Below are 15,616 nucleotides of genomic sequence, written 5' to 3'. Positions count from 1 at the left end.
CATGTGTGTGATACATTTGATGAATATATGGTGGCTAACATAATTCTACTATACTCTTTAAATTATATATATATATATATATATATATATATATATATATATATATTGGGACTCGAAATTTTTTTGTGAGAACATGAGCTATCTTTCTTCTCTTCTCTTCTTTCTTTCTTATCATCTCTTTTTCTTTTTATTTCTTTCTTTCTTTTTTTTTTGATAGCCTCATGCCTCTTTTTGCAACAAAACTTTTTGAGAGAGATTTGTCCAGGCTCAAAAAAAAAAGAAAACGAAGAAAAATAGAAGATCAGTTTATTCAATCACAAAAGGGTGTTATACATAAGTTTTTAAAGCTTTGAGTAGTGTTGTTCTCAACGATAATCCTGTTTAAGTAGATGCACCTAATATTGAAGAATAAGAGCAGCGGCAAGTTTATTCTCCTTTTAGTCTTAACATTGTCCATCAATCTTTATTTAACATGTTAAATTAAGAATACGTCATTGGATTTATTTTCGCTTTGCAACTAAAATTTTATATATGGGCAATACTAAGGTACATCCTTTACCTCTAAGGAGGTAATATCTCAAATAAATCTGAGCCGTTGATTTTTTTATTTTTTAATTCAATTAATTAACCTAAGAAAATTAAAAAATATATATCTTCAAATCCCCTCATGCACGGGACAGACAGAAGCGGCCCTTTCTCGTTGATTGCGGAGCCTTCTTTTCAGTATCTATACAACTAAAATGTTCGTAAGAGAATCGTTGATAGCGTGCGAAACGAATCGTCGCTCGCCCTCGCTTCCCTTCGTGCGAAACAAAGACCGAGCCTGGTCTTCCGCCCCGCCCTCGCGGCCTTGCTCGCGCGCGTGCTCGCCGCCCGCTCCACGGACGGACCCGACCTGGTCCCCGCTCCCCGATGCGCGCCTCGCCGCCGCCGTCTCCGCGCTCAGAGACACCGCGGACGCCGTGCTCGGCTCCATGTCCCTCGCGGGGGCATCGGCGCCCTCGCCGCTGCCTACATGGATGCCGGGATGGAAGGGAAGGCCGCCGAGGCGTGCGACCAGCGCGGGACGTCGGCAGGTTCATCAACCGCACCGGCCTGGCGCTACCCGCCGTCTGCGGCGCGGCCCGCGGAGCAGCACTGCCTCCGCCTTCTAGAGCGCTCCTCCGCGCCGGCCGCCGTCCTGCAGTCCCTCGCCTTCCTCCTCAAGTCAGGCCTCCACGCCAACCCGCTCGTCCTCACCAGGCTCTTCGCGTCCTCCGCCTCCGCGGCGCCCGCGCTGCTCGAGCCCCTCGTCGCCGCGCTCCTCGGGCCCTCCGTCCCCATCGACGCGTTCCTCATCAACACTCTCATCCGCGCGCACGCTGCCTCCCCGCTCGCTTCCGCCCGCCTCCGCGCTGCCGCCTTCTTTCCGCTCATGCTCCGCAGCTCCGTGTTGCCGAACAAATTCACCTTCCCGTTCCTCCTCAAGGCGTGCGCCGCGCTCCCGGGCTCCCCGGGCGTTGGGCTCCAGGCGCACGCCGCGGCTCTCAAGTTCGGGTTCGCCACCGACCAGTATGTTTCCAATACTCTCATACACATGTAGGCCTGCTTCGGTGGTGAGTTCCTCGGGGACGCGCGGAATGTGTTCGACAGAATGGCCAAATCGAGTGCGGTTACTTGGAGCGCGATGACCGGCGGGTATGTGCGTGAGGGGCTGTCGAGTGATGCAGTTGGGCTGTTCAGGGAGATGCAGGCCAGCGGGGTGTGGCCAGATGAGGTCACAGTGATTGGTGTTCTAGCAGCAGCAGCAGATTTGGGAGCACTCGAGCTTGGTGGGTTGGGCGCTTCATGGAGAGGGAGGGGATTGGGAAATCTGTGACGCTGTGCAATGCGCTGATAGACGCGCTCGCCAAGTGCGGTGACGTAGATGGGGCTGTGGCAGTGTTCCTAGGGGTGGAGGAGCTTACTGTTGTGTCTTGGACCTCAGTGATTGATGCACTTGCAATGGAGGGTCGTGGGAAGGAGGCTGTGGCGGTGTTCGAGGAGATGAAGACTGCTGGCGTGCGGCCTGATGATGTTGTGTTCATCGGGGTGCTCACTGCGTGTAGCCATGCTGGAATGGTTGATGAAGGTTATGGCTACTTTGATTCAATGAAGATGGAATATGGCATTGATCCTAAGATCGAGCATTATGGCTGCATGGTTGACATGTTTGGTCGTGCTGGCATGGTCGAGCGAGCAATGGAGTTTGTTCATATGATGCCCATGAAACCAAACCCAATAATACGGTGGACACTTGTTGCTGCATGCCGTGCCCATGGCAGGCTTGAGCTTGGTGAAAGCATCACCAGGAATCTTCTAAACGAGTACCCGGCTCATGAGGCCAACTATGTTATGCTCTCCAATGTCTACGCGCTGACACAGAGGTGGGAGGAGAAATCAGAGATTAGGAGAGAGATGAGCAAGAGAGGAATCAAAAAGGTGCCAGGTTGCAGCCTTGTTGAGCTTGATGGGGAGGTTCATGAATTCATAGCTGGAGATGAGTCGCACCCACAGTGGAAAGAGATATACCTGATGGTCGAGGAGATGGCAAGAGAGCTAAGGCGTGTTGGGCACATCTCAGCTACATCAGAGGTTCTCCTTGACCTTGATGAGGAGGATAAGGAGGGCGCACTTCAGTGGCACAGCGAGAAGCTGGCGATTGCATTTGTGCTACTAAGGACTCCTCCTGGTACACAGGTCCGTGTGGTTAAGAATCTCCGGGTATGCTCGGATTGTCATGCAGCAATAAAGTGCATTTCACTGGTTTATAAGCGGGAGATTATAGTGCGTGATCGCAGCCGGTTCCATCGCTTCAAGAATGGCTGCTGCTCGTGCAACGATTTCTGGTAATGCAATTGTTTTTCACCAGGTTATCCTGTTTCTGACTGTCCATTAACGAGGGCATCACAGAAGATGATGGTAATGATAATTTATTTCAAGGGAGCTTCTGCAGATCTTTCAAGGTTCGTCCATTCATTTGAAATATGAAAGCTTTCAATAGCCAATAGCTTTGATGCTTGTTCAAGGATATTGGAAGCTGTGTTGAAGTGCATACCTTTTATTTTTTAGAAATTTCACTAGGTTCGTGCCCGTGCGTTGCTACGGGATACTTAACATTTTATACTAAAAGCACACGGATCGCACGATAAGATAACAATACTGTAAAATTAAATACCAACGTTAAAGTGACATTTAATCATCGCTCGTCCCCGCTCCCTTCGTGTGAAACAAAACCTTGACCGCTCGCTTTAACGTTGGTATTTAATTTCACAAATTTTGCTTTTTTGATTAAATGTCACTTTAACGTTGGTATTTAATTTTACTGTATTGTTATCTTATCGTGCGATCCGTGTGCTTTTAGTAGTATAAAATGTTAACTATCCCGTAGCAACGCACGGGCACGAACTAGTATATAAAAAAATATCAATAGTTAACACATTAATTGAGACGTGAACTTTAGCAATCTAAAACATGTTATATGTTGACACGTTACAAATCGAGTGTGTATATTATACTAACTCGAATAAAACTATATTTCATAGCTGAGAGGGCCTTTACCTGTCACGTATATTTAGCATGCAAGATGGCCATGTAAAGTTTCATGTATGCACGTAAATTTTCGTGCACGTTGGGCACATACACACATCAATTTCACGTCTCTTTGAGCACATACGTGTAGTACGAGTTACGTGAATAAAAAATATGTAGTTTATGTTAATTGAATCATGCTATTTCTAAGGTTGCAAAAAATAAAAAGATTTACCATATCCAATGGATCTTGTATGCATCAATTAGATCTATAACGATCTTTATCTCTAAAACTTTTCCTGATTTATCATACTTTCCAAAATTAAAAATTAAATAAATATATATTTCATATATTACAGTTGATCGTGGCCGTCCGATCAAAATAAATGAACGGCTCACAGTCATTTTGTTGTATATATGGCCTTAAGGGCCCATGCCACGAGTTTGCCATAGGACCCTCAAAAACGTAGGACCGGCACTGGATGATTTATATGGCTTTGATAGTTGAAAGAGTCTTGTTTTGTTTTGCAGTTCATTAAGGAAGAATTTCAGACTCTATAGTTTAGGAAAATACGTATATCTCAGCAAAAAAAAAAATAGCGAGGTTTTGGGCCAAAGAAACCTATCAGGATGATCGCTAAGCAAAATCTCATTGATGTAGGATTTTCTACAACTTGTGAGCCACAGCCCACTACTAATATCCTCTACGAGCATCTCCAGGAGTTTCCAAAATCCACTTCCAATCTTGATTTTTTTAGCAAGATTGAAAAAAAAAACTACTCTCCAACAACTCTCAATCTTTCCGCACTTTGGGAAAATCAACCTAGTCGCGCAAAAATATACTCCCTCCGTTCTAAAAAGAAAGTTGTTATGGGATGCGTGCAGATTAAACTTTCTCAAATTTAACTAGGTTGGTAGAAAATGCGTGCAATATTTATATCTCTAAATAAGTTTATTGAATTTTTTTACAATGGTTGGGGGAATTTAGACGTCTCACGTCGAGCGATCCGACGGCTAGGAAGCCAGAAAGTGATGAGAGAAAGGCGATGGGATGCGATAGATGTGTCTATGGTCGGTGGGCCCATATGCACCACGTCGCTTCCCATCGCCTCCAAAATTGAGAGGATTAAGATTTCAAATAAAGGAGTGGTAATTTCTTTTTCGTAGTTCTTTTATTTAATGAAGGGTAAAAGGGTAAATTCATAATTATCAAAATAATGTTTTGGTAGTACAGTTGGGGTGTAACGAGTAAGTACTAAAGTTAGTTAGATATATAAAAATCTTCTTCTAGGGTTCACCCGCAGCCGTTCACCAGTGGCCCCAACTGCGCGCCGCCGTCCGCCCGTCGCCGCATCCGCCCGCCGCCGTCCGCCGCCATCCTACAGGCACTGTCCACCCACCGGAGCGGGAGCGCGGTCCCCAAGCGCCGTAGAGGCGTCGGCGCGGCTACCGGCTCCGGGTCCACGGCACAGTCGCTGAACGACGACATCCTCTGGTCCGTCTTCTCCCGCCTGGACGACCACTTCGACCTTGCCCGCTGCTCCGCCGTGTGCGGCTCATGGTGAGCTGCTGCTCCTCCTCCCGCTTTCCCTTTCGCAGTTGTCCTCCTGGTTGCTACAATCAGCCGGTCCCTTCGTTATACGATAACTTGTTTCGTTCCGTGGCTAATCTTAGTAGTTAGTTCATCCATGATTTTGACTGTAAATCTGTGCCTGTTGTTGGTGAACTCATTCGGGGGTTTCTGTTCTACACCAGCTCTATCTTCTTTGGAGAGGGAAAAAAGACTAATTTTTATGGTAGAAAGGTAACACTTTCACCAGGAAGCTGGACGGAGATTTGTTATTTTAGTGGAATTACTTGCAACTCACCATGCTGGACTATTTTCTATCTGTGTTTTATGTGCTATTATGATGCACCCTATTTGCTGCAAGAGAACACCTTAACCATTAGATTGGGTCTCTTGTGCTACAAAGTAGATCATGCACCTGCAAGTGCATGATTTTGAGTCACTGGATCACAGATGGAGTAGGCGTAGCCATGGGCTTGTAGCTCTCCGAGATGCATTTTGGTCTCACCATTTATTTCTGATCCTGATCTGAACCATGATACCTTGATGAGGCTAACTTGTGCTATGTATTAATAAGGACGTATGTGCATAGTCTACAACTCTTTTAAGTCAATTTTTGTTATGTATTAATAAGGATGTATGTGCATAGTCTACAACGCTTTTGAGTCAATTTTATTGCTGGTTCTTGGTACCAATTTTTGTACCATAAATTCTTGTAATAGAGTATTAGACCATGTTTTCTGTTTGACCTTTTCTGTTTCATGCATTTCTCCTGTTTCGGTTGTTGGATGAGTGTTCTCAAAACTCTGAGTCTATGTATCTGTGTTGATTAACATTTGTAATATGTTTTTCTCCTCAGTTTTATAGGAATAGGATAATTGAAACAGCTCATCTCATGAGGGATCTGTATTACAAAAGGAATCCACCAGCAAAAGGTTCAAGCTCTAATATTTCAGTAAAAAGTTACTTTGAGAAGCTTGCCATGGATGAGCATGCATCATCTTTCTCTAGAGGACCTGCTGAAGCTTTTCAGTGGATTGGGCACCCAATACGGTAAGCACTCATGTTATACCTCATATATATGGTGTACAATGACAGGGGTTCCCATTCATTGGGTCACCAAACATCATAAATATTCTCTACTATGACAAATCATACTATACTTTTTACCTACTGTACATCATTTGAGAAGTGGCTCAATATTCATATTTATTTTCTTTCAGTTTCTTACTTTTTATTTCAGGGCTACCTTGTGCCCTATGAAGAGTGGTTCAATTTTAACTGGAGTTGGAGATAAGGTGGGTGCATCTACATGTAGTACACCTACATGCTTACTGTATTGTACATTGAATGGTTAGGGAAGCTAAGGATGATGACCTTTTCTTACTGATCCAGAAACTGTGAAATTATTGTTGTCAATCATCCAGCAGTTTTCTCCTGATCACTGTTGTTTATCTGAAATATTTCCTTGGCATATTATGATTTGAGGTCGCATTCATCATTTTATCTCGAATACGCACAAGATTTGTGCATCATTGTATTAAGAAGAAGAATTTAACTATACAAACGACTCATCAAGAAGAGTTCAATAAATTGAAGAGACCAAGCTGCTGAAGAAGAATTTAACCATAGAAACGGACTCATCAAGAAGAGTTCTGTTGAAGGTTGTTCCTTCATAATGGCAAGGGCAATACAAATGGAGGCATTAGCATTACTGAAGAATCTGATCTGGAGGATCAGGTAATCTCTAGATTTACCGAAAAATAGTTTGTCCATGTGACCTTGTTTCTCTAGGACTTCATAAATAGTGGTGACAAGATGAAGAAGAATTTAACCATAGAAACGGACTCGTCAAGAAGAGTTCTGTGGAAGGTTGTTCCTTCATAATGGCAAGGGCAATACAAATGGAGGCATTGGCATTACTGAAGAATCTGATCTGGAGGATCAGGTAATCTCTAGATTTACCGAAAAATAGTTTGTCCCTGTGACCTTGTTTCTCTAGGACTTTATAAATAGTGGTGACAAGCAAATGACTTCCTATCAGTGAATTTTGAGAAGACAAACACATAATTAGGAGGCAGTATGTTCCTGTAGTGTTTTTTTACATGAATGAAGCTCCATTGTTGATAATTTGTTGCTTACTCATACCTTGTTTGTTTTATGGTTCTATTTTTGGGTGCCTCCTTGTGTCACATGCTGAAAAGACAAGCATTTGTGCTCAGGTTACTTCATGTAAGTCAAAAGCTTAGTTCAGGCTGATGCAAACTGCCCTGATTGAATTGCTCCTATTTTTTTGCATTCCCTGACCAGCTTGTGTGCATTGTATACTTCATGCCCATGAATGTGATATTTCTTTGTAAAGCATGTATAATATTCTCTTCTTTGTTCTCTCATAAAAACAGACTCATATTAGTTCAATTTTGGTTTTGCAGATGTCTTGAAAGAGCTATTATTGCAGGCCTATCCCGTGTTAGATATGACAACAAATTTTGTAAATGCCACAGCTTTGGACACTGCTGCAACTCAGAGCCACATTGACATCATTTAACTGCAGTCTTGGAGTTTGTGCGAATCCTAGTGTCTAATTGTTTTTATGTAATCAAGGGTGAATCCTAGTGTCTAATTGTTGCTGACATCACAGTAGCAAGGCAAAACTTCCCAACCAAGCCTACACAAGAAAACTCAATGCAGCTTAAATAATCAAGGTCCAAGACTAAGTCACAGTACTAGTGCTGACTATAAACCAGTACAAATAGTAAGAAGGATAAAAAAATTACTGCAATCCCAACAAAGATTATATTATAAGCTTAGTTATCAGGTTGAATGGTTATGTCCAACTCTTTCCATGATCACGAAGATGCATGTTATTTAACTAGTTATCTCCAGACTGGCATATAGAAACATGCTTTTGCTCTGCAATAAGACTGTATATATATATGCATTACTGCAATGCTCCCTGCCAATCATTGGTATGTGTTCTTTAAAAATTAAATGGGCTGCATTACTGCAATGCTTCCTGCCAATCGAAGATGATAACCAGCAACTAAGAAATATGACTCCATTTCAAGTATTAGACTTAGAAACTGTAACACATATATCATCTTTTTCTTTTTATTTAGTTAAGAGCTGCACACGGCGCGGCACTACCGCCTTTTGCCAACAACTGGAGTAATGTAAGAGATACTTTTAGAAGCTGCCATACTGATAGCCTATTACTCTCTAACGATGCTATTGTTCAAAGATGCTATTGTTCAAGATCTAGCTAAGTCAAAGACAACTTTATTCATCTTTCTACCAAGTTAACATCACACCTGACATCTGACAGGAACATATTAACAAATCAGACATCAGGAAGCACTACAGTAACCGTGACAATCAGGGAGAGGTAGGATCTCACACCTAGTGTGACGGCTTTTGTGACATCGGCGTACCTTGGCGCCGGCGTTGTCCTCGACCTTGTGCTGCGCGGCGTGCAGGAGGACGAGGAAGAGGCCGATGAGCAGCGAGGCGTGCAGGAGGACGAGGACAAGGCCGATGTATAGCGAGGAGAGGATATTCGCATTAGGCGAGCTCTCTACTGGGCCGCTCGGGTCAGCCGGGGGTGCCGGGGAGGAGTGAGGAGCGATGGGATCCCAGCAACGAGCACGGGTGAGGGTAGGCTTGTGGTGGTGGCGCCACGCGAGGGCCAAGGCAGGCCGCGCGATGGAGAGGGCGAGGCAGCGATGAAGCAAGGCCTCCGGCGCAACGCTATGCGAGGGCGGCGACGGCTAGAGGGAGGGAGAGAGCAGGGCGGCGGCTTTGGCGAGGGCAAGAGCGAGTTCGGTGTGGTGTCGGGCCGTCAGGGGAGGGGGCGGGTGGTGGGGGTGGGGGAGTGAGAGGGCCGTGCGCAATGACCATATTGCCCTTCGACGAATAAAATCATCAAAAATGTCTATTTTGCGGATGCGATGGGAGGCGATAGTAAGCGATCCCAACCATTGTAAAAGATCTCAAGTTTATTATAAAAGTATATTTAACTATCTATCTAATGGTACTAATTATGTATTATAAATATTAATATTCTTTTATATATAATTGATTAAAGTAAAAAAGAAAATTGATTTCTTAGGAAAGGAAACGAGAATAACTTCTATTTTAGGACAGAGGGAGTATGCGCACATATCCGTGGACCAATCTAGAGGTAGCAGGATTTGTGGAAGAATAAGTAGGACAGGCTTCCCATTGCAAATTGTATAAGAGACCAAGAAAGAATAAAAGTGGAAGTATGGTTATGTGTTAGATTTTGTTCAAGATCTTGTGTACATGTGCTACGTGTTTATGCTAAGTTTAGCACCTTGTTCGCTTGATCGTATCAGTCATACTTATCAGTCATGATACAATGTTTTTCTCTCACAACAAAACAGCATCAGCTGGCTTATAAGTCACAGAAATGATCAAGCGAAGGGTGTAGATTTAACACATATGTAACCTACCGAGAGATGGAGAAGAAGAAAAAGAAAGGAATAGCGTTTGACGAGTGAGTTGAGTTGGGAGGAGTGCATTATTTGGACGGGTGGCGGAGAACGGGAGAAGCCACCAGAGCTTAGGGGGCTACTGGGGGGAGGGACCATCCCAATTGCCGTCCCCAACGGATGGTTGGTGGGGACGTGAGATTAGCTGTGTGCTCTCGGCGGTAGGATGGGCTGGGAAGCAACGACGTGGAGGCACGGAGAGTCAGAGACGAGACCGGTGCTGCCTGAGTGGCTGGATGGAGCACCGATTTAAACGAAGACAGGGCGCCGGCCGTCGGATGCAAACACAAGGGAGGACAGGTGGGCGAGGCGGACGGCAGCGCGGACCGGCCGCGCAGGCCCAGCCGCCCAGCACACGACGGCGACGGCGACGGGGGTAGGTGGGCAGGTCGCGCGAGCGCCACGGGACTCCTTTGCTGCGGCGCGGCTCCTCAGCGAGGAGAACTGCAGGCGCTGCTGCTCTTTTCGGAGCCGTGCAGGTGCGAAGTCCCTGAGCCAATCAAACGCGGTGCGTGACGCGGAGGCGCCTGTGCGCCGTACGTGGGCCTTTCGCAGGCGTACCAACTACCAACCCGATGCCACACTACGTGTCGGTGTCGTCATTGCTCCAAGCCCAATATTGCGCAAACCTCCTGTGCAGTTGTGCTTCAACCAAGCCTATACAAATTACAGTACACATGAAGTATAGTATATGGATTCATCACCTAACTCAGTAAAGTTGCACCGAAGCAGCAGTACAGGTTTGACCTGGCCAAAAAGCAGAGGATGCAGAGCAACAAGGCAAAGCAATGGGAGGGTAGGTAGCCTCATGTTACTTGCACATCATGCTCCTAAGACGGAATAAACAACCTACTCTCCGTGTCAACTCTCTGTTCATGTTTAGTACTCCCTTCCTTTTAAAAGGAGTCGATTTTTTTTTCAAGACGCAAACAGTTTTAAATTTATTTAAATCTATTACCAAAGAGTACTAACATTTATAATATTAAATTAATGTCATCAAATTAATCAGAAAATACATTTTTATAGTTTATGTATTTAGAATAATAAATTTAATAATACTTTCTTTAAACTTAGTTAAACGTAAAATCCAAACTCAGAATTGTTTTTTTAGACTTTCCCGCTACGGCGGGGTCAGGGCCCAGCTAAACCGTTTGTTCTCCAACTTACCGACTCCAACTAGTTTGACCGCGTTTGCTATGTGTCACCACCATGCAGCCAGTGATATGCTTAACTACTTCTTCCACTTTTGACGAACACCGTACATCACCACCTTTGCATGCGATAGAAATTTTAATATACATAACCATTATATAAGTTTCTAAATAATTTAACTAATATATATACATACAGCTAATTAAAATTATCTATCTTTGCGGCATGCATTTACAAATTTTCAAACACAATTGAAGAGACGCCTAAGAGAAGGTGAACTAGATCAATAAAATTTAATGTATTTTCAAACCTACATAAGTTCTATGTAGATGTGTACTATTTTTTTGGAAAGTATTGTTATCTCTGATGAAAAAGTGTTTTGCGCCCTAAATTCCAATCCTATCAAATAAACTAGCAAGTTAGACAAGGAAGGTAAAGCACACATCAAAGAATGCAATAAATAAATATAGAAATATAAACTTAATTGGAGAATGCAGACTCCCACACAATGATTTTTTCCGAGGTATAAAAAAACTCACGCTTTTCTTTACTTGTTGGAGCCCATCGCAAGGATGTCATGGCCAACCTCTGTGGTCAGGTCACTCTACTATAATTCACGGGCCATTCCCATTCGCAAGGGAGTCTTGGCCAAACCTCTCTTGAACCGCTCCATGTCGTATTCACCATGGAGACTGTCGATGTTTTACCACCGATAGCCTGCCATGGGGTCCCCGGGACAGTATGTTCGGGCTTCGGCGTATGCAGAACTCGACGGTTAAAGCAAGAGACAGTCGATTTTATCCTGGTTCAGGCCCTCGATCGTAGATCGAGTAATAACCCTACGTCCAGTCGACGTTAGCCTTTGCGTTGGATTGATTGTGATATGTTGTGTTGTACAATTGTCGTCCTCTTCGTCCAGGAGCCCTGCCCTCCTTTATATATTCAGGAGGCCAGAGTCCTAGTCGGTTTATAATGGGAGTTACTAGTAGGATTACTAAATAGTACTACTACTAGGATTACAAGGGAAGAATCCTAGTTAGACTAGATCTTCTCTCTCCTTTGTGGGGTATCCTATGGGTCCCGTATCGACAAGCCCCCGAGCACTTCATGGTTGAGCTCTGAAAGTCTCGTTTTGCTCTTTCAGGTCTTGATGAGTAGTAACAAACGTCATCTGAGTGCTTTCTGGAGTGAAACCTTGTAGCGCTTCTTGGGACCTTCGAGTGGTGAGTGCTTTTTTGAAGAAAAAGTGTGTCCATCTGGTTGTAGCCCCCGAGCCTCTTGCTATTTGGAACAAGTAGCTGGAGGATCTTGTCTTGAAGTTGCTCTGTTTGTTCGTTGAAGTTTTATCAAAAAGAACTCGAATATGGCTCGTTCCGGGTTCTTTTTGTCGTAATGTCTTGAAGTGGTCTGCGTTGAGGAAGTCTTTTGGTGATGTGCGCTTTTTCGAAGAAAAAGTGCACTCACTGAGTGTAGCCCCCGAGCCTCTTGCTATTTGGAACAAAAAGTTGGAGGGTCTTGAATCTTTATGTTGTTTGAAAATTTATGTTCTGAAGTAGTTCCTGAGAGTTGGGTTATGTCATCATTTAAGTAGTTTTGCGGCATCTTTTCGAAGCAGCCTTTTAGTCTTGGATTAAACCATCATCCGAGTAGTTTCGCAGCATGCAGCCTCCGAGCGCATATCCTTGTTGTTTTGTTCAGGAAGAACTCAGATGCGAGGTCTTGGCGTATTCTTTGATAGTCTGCTGTTGTCAGAGGTAGTTGTATGGTGGTGGTTGAGTGTAAATGCCTTTTGTTCACGGGTTGTACTGTGCTGGTATATTCTTCCGAATATGCCCGTCTTCGAGTACTGTTCCCTCTCGCCTGAGTCGTCCATTATTGAGTCCTGTTTTTTCACTGTGTCCTTTGTTAGGCTTATTTCGTTGGTACTCCTAGTCCATGTGCGCCGCTCCTTTAATCTATAAATACTGTCCCGGAGTGCTTGTTTTCATCCATTGGACATTCTGTTTAAACCTTCGTGGTCATGAACATGGTAGTTTGTGAAGTAGAGCAGCCCCCGGGCATATTTTGTAGTTCCTTTGCGTCTTGTCGTAGTTGGAGGAAGTCTTGTGATAGGGATTAGAGGTAGGCTAATCCCGTGACAGCATTGTGCCAGGATGTACGTGGCGGTAGTTGGAGGAAGTCTTGTGATGTGGGCTTCGTTCCTTCATCTGGCAGTTCTGGGTTGATCCTCGTCGCCTGTCTTGAGACTGTCCGGTGCAGATCAACACCATATCCAGCATCACATCGGTCTTGGGTAGACAGATGCCTGCCGGCCTTCTCTGCTCCATGTTGCCCTGCCGTGCTGCCGATTTCCGCCTTGGATGCACTGCGTCCATCCTTTGAAGAAAACAGTGTAGCTGATGGCGGTTTGTCCTTCCGAGTAGCAATTTGGGACACGTAGTCGTTCTAGAGCCTAGCCGTGTCCGTGTTCCTCTTTGCTACTTTGCTTTTCGTGGTACCGAGTTCGTTGGGTCTTGTAAGATTTGTAATCTTCTATTTTTGAAGCCGCTTGTAATGGAACGAATCTTGTCTTCTGAGTTGTCTTTTACTTTTCTGCTGTGATCCCTGTTCGTTCATGAGATTACCGAGTTCTTTGTTAAATAACCGGGTTCCTTTGTTCCTTGTGAGGTAGCCCTTTCTTTCTTCTTGGTTCGACGAGTTGTTCTTGTAGCGATCTGATAGCCCTGTCGTGGTGTTGGATGGATAAGTCTAAAATCTGCCCATTGGTTTGTACCATTGTGTGGATTTGTGCCCTCCGTCGTTTTAGCTGCGTCGGTAAATGGACCGTTGCGTTCTCACACTGTGTTTTAACGGACCTTGTGGGCCGTTTTTATTACTGAAAAATCTATTTAAAGACCTTTTATCTTCCTTTCCCTTGCTGCCCAGCTCTTGCCTTTAAACCCTAGCTTTCAGAAATCCGCCGCCGTCATCGTCGCTGTCACCCCGAGCACCATTATCCTAGCCTCATCTTCCCTAGTGCCTTTTTGCTTCCGCCAGTTCATGGGAAAGAAGAAAACCGCAAGCAAGTCCCAGGTGACCTTCGTGGACGAGGAGTCATCCCTTTCTTTGATCAAAAACCAGGAGTTTGTGGCCACGAGGGCTGCTCAGAAGGTTTGGCCGGCTCCAACAACAAGCGAAGACCAGCTGCGCGAGCTCGTCAGCGACGGCTTGATCCAAAGCAAAGTCATCGCTGAATGGAGAGTTCTGGGCGAGCATTGGGTTCCAGCTCCGGGTCCTGGTGAGATTGTCATCTTCGTTTCCTTTGTCCGTGCCGGACTTTGCCTTCCTGCTTCCGCCTTCCTTCATCAGTTTCTTGGTTATTTCGGGGTTAGTCTGAACCATCTAACCCCTAATGCCGTTCTCCATCTTTCTGTTTTCGTTCATCTTTGTGAAGCTTTCCTTGGAATCCCTCCTTCTCTATCTCTTTTTTCGCTTTTTCTTTCGTCTGAAACCTCAACCCCCGCCGTGAAGAAACCAGCGTTCTTGGCGGTTGCGGGATTCAGTTTCGCCAGGGTCTCAAGATTAAGTTTTTTGACTATGACCTGGTCGATTCTGTAAAAGATTGGCATGTCGAGTGGTTTTATGCTGCCAATTTGATCCCTTCCCTTGTCGTCCATTTTAGATCTGGTCCTGTGGTGAATGACCGATGGGACAAGAAACTTGAGTCACCTGTTGAGATTCAAGTGATCCAGCCACTCCTTGATAGGATTAGTATGCTGAAACAGCAGGGTTTGACCGGCTTCGGTATTGTTTCAAGCTTTCTTCGTCGCCGGGTTTAGCCTTTGAAAGAGCGGGAGCACCTTGGCTTCGAGTATTCTGGGGCCGAGGATCCTTCACGCATGGTCCCAGCTCTTGAGCTGACCAGTGAGGAGGTACTCGAGCATCTCCAGAAGATGTTGAAAGGAGTGAGCGTCATTCCTCCTGCTGTCTCCGAGTTCTCAGCCAACAACCCGCCCCTAGCTGTGAGTTGTCTATCCCTTTGTTTGAGTACTTTATGTACTCTTGCTGCATCCATTTTTGCTTAGCTTTTCTTTGTCTCGGTGTTTTATCCTTTTTCGCAGGAGCTTGGGCGGAACTTTGTCGACCCGATCCCTCTTGATGTTCTCCCCGCCATGGTGGAGACTGGGGATAAACTTGCTGGAACTTCTGCAACTAGTAAGTCCCAAACCTCTACAAGCCCTTCCTGGGGTTTCTTCCAGATTTGTTGATGTATATGAAGAATATGTTCCTCGTCTAGTCCCTCGCGGTCCTCGCAGTGTCCCGAAGAGGGGGCGAACGGATGGGTCTTCATCTAGCCTGCCTGTCTCCAAGAAGCCTCGCAAACCAAGTACTCCCTCAGGTACTCCAGTTGTTGCTAGCATGCTCTTAGGTGAGCACATTTAATACTCTTTGTTCCTTGTTTTCCTATTTCTCTCTTGAACCGAGTACTTTTTATTCTTTTTTCAGCAAGTGCTCTGGTTTCCTTGGCTGAGGGAGATGAGGATGATGAAGTACCCCTCATCATGCGGCGGTGAGTTGTTTTTTATATTCCTGTTGCATTGAATTTTTCTTCTTTGTCTTGACTTTTAGTCTTGAACTTTTTGAAGTAATTCAACGTCGGGTGTGAGTTCTTCTGAGACTCCCACGCCGACTTCTTTTGAAGCTCCGGTGCCGAGTTCTTTGGTAGCCTCAGTTCCGATCTCTACCGCTCCTCCAATGTAGAGTTCTTCCACGGCTCTAGCCCTGGCTTCTTCCGCGGCTCCGTTGTCGGCTATCCCGCTCCCGTCGCCGGTGGCGGGGACGTTTTCGCCATCGTGGT

At 45.1% G+C, this 15,616-nt stretch overlaps 1 pseudogene; it reads left to right on the top strand.

Moving 5' to 3' along the window:
• The first annotated feature begins 773 nt into the window (after window positions 1-773).
• LOC136516613 (pentatricopeptide repeat-containing protein At4g21065-like) lies at window positions 774-7,996 on the top strand (annotated as a pseudogene).
• The last annotated feature ends 7,620 nt before the right edge of the window (window positions 7,997-15,616 follow it).

The sequence above is a fragment of the Miscanthus floridulus genome, chromosome 17 (assembly GCF_019320115.1).
Source record: "Miscanthus floridulus cultivar M001 chromosome 17, ASM1932011v1, whole genome shotgun sequence".
Classification (NCBI taxonomy): domain Eukaryota; kingdom Viridiplantae; phylum Streptophyta; class Magnoliopsida; order Poales; family Poaceae; genus Miscanthus; species Miscanthus floridulus.
The sequence above is the reverse complement of the archived record's forward strand: the minus strand, read 5'-3'. Positions and strand labels throughout refer to the sequence as shown.